The 1,461-nt window shown below is 35.7% G+C and overlaps 1 pseudogene; it reads right to left on the bottom strand.

Annotated features, from left to right (window-relative positions):
• Positions 1–550: 550 nt before the first annotated feature.
• LOC145164041 (putative mitochondrial protein AtMg00820 pseudogene) lies at positions 551–1,034 on the bottom strand (annotated as a pseudogene).
• Positions 1,035–1,461: the final 427 nt, after the last annotated feature.

The following is a 1,461-nucleotide window of genomic DNA, read 5'->3' as shown; positions in this document are numbered from 1 at the left end:
AACAGAGATCCGATCATCTGACGAAATAAAGTGATATTCCCTGCTGTTTATCAAGTGAAGGAGTGAGTTTCGTTCCGAACGCCATAGTGACTTTAACTTTTGAATCACCCACCATTCCAAATTTAGCTAGTAAAGTCTTTGTAAATGCTTCTTTATTGATGAATATTCCCTCCGAACTATGTCTTATATTTAAGCCAAGGAAAAATTTAATTTTACCCATTGAAATCATTTCAAATTTAGTTTCCATTAATTTTCGGAATTCAGCAGTTAAGCTGGGATTAGTTGATCCGAAAATGATGTCATCAACATAAATTTGTACTATCATTAAATGGTTACCTTCCTTCTTCTGAATGCAAGTAGGATTAACTGAACCCTTTTTGAATTTAGACTATTTAAGAAAACGAGTTAGAGTTTCATACCATGCCCTCGAAGCTTGTTTAAGACCATACACTGCTTTGTCTAGAATATAACAGTGATTTGTAAATTTTTCGTTCACAAAACCTGGAGGTTGTTCGACGTAAACTGTTTCTTCAAGTTCTCCGTTCAGAAATCAACACTTCACATCCATTTGATATACTTCAAAGTTTTTGTGAGCAACATAGGCGAGAAATTTGCGAACTGATTCAAGTCTAGCCACAGGTGTGAACGTCTCTTCGTAAACGATTCCTTCTTCTTGACAATAAGCTTTAACGACCAAACGTGCCTTATTGCGAATGACATTTCCTTCTTTAACCATCTTCTTTATGAATACCCATTTCATTCCAACCACGGATGCATCTGCTAGAGTAGGAACCAATCTCCACACTTTGTTACGATCAAACTCATTCAGTTCTTTCTGCATAGCTTGAACCCAATCTGCATGATCAAGAGAAACTTTAACAATTTTAGGTTTAATTTTTGAAATAAAAGAATTAAACATGCAAAATTCCAATTTAGAAAATAATGCAGTTTGCTTCGCTTTTTGTTGAGCACGAGTTAGAACTGCTGATGAAGGATCTTCGATCACTTGAGATGGAGGATGATCTTTGGTCCATTTGTCATTGGTGGATAGTTCTGATCATAGGCTAGATCAATTGAAGCAAAAAATACTTCAAATTCCGATTGTGCATCCGAGTCATTATTTTCATTATTCTCCCCCTGGAAATTTGCATGTGACCCAGCATTCGGAATTGAATTCTCCCCTTGGAGTGGAACATCGGTATTGAAGACTGGAGTGGAACTCTCCCCTTGGATTGAAACATCAAAAGGTTCTGGCTGAGGTATATTCAGAATTGGTTGCTCAGGAGGATTCTCTATATCTTCAACAACTTCATCAAAAATCTTAATTAATTCATCCTCATGATTGTCCTTGGTGTTTTATTCTGAGGAAATTGCATTTTCAGGTTCATCAAACAAATTCAGAAAATCCTCATATAAATTCATAAGAGGAATAGTCTTAGAATTTGTTGATGGAAAATTTTC

This window comes from Lactuca virosa, chromosome 3, assembly GCF_052849685.1.
Source record: "Lactuca virosa cultivar CGN04683 chromosome 3, Lactuca_virosa_CGN04683_v6, whole genome shotgun sequence".
Lineage (NCBI taxonomy): Eukaryota > Viridiplantae > Streptophyta > Magnoliopsida > Asterales > Asteraceae > Lactuca > Lactuca virosa.
The sequence above is the reverse complement of the archived record's forward strand: the minus strand, read 5'-3'. Positions and strand labels throughout refer to the sequence as shown.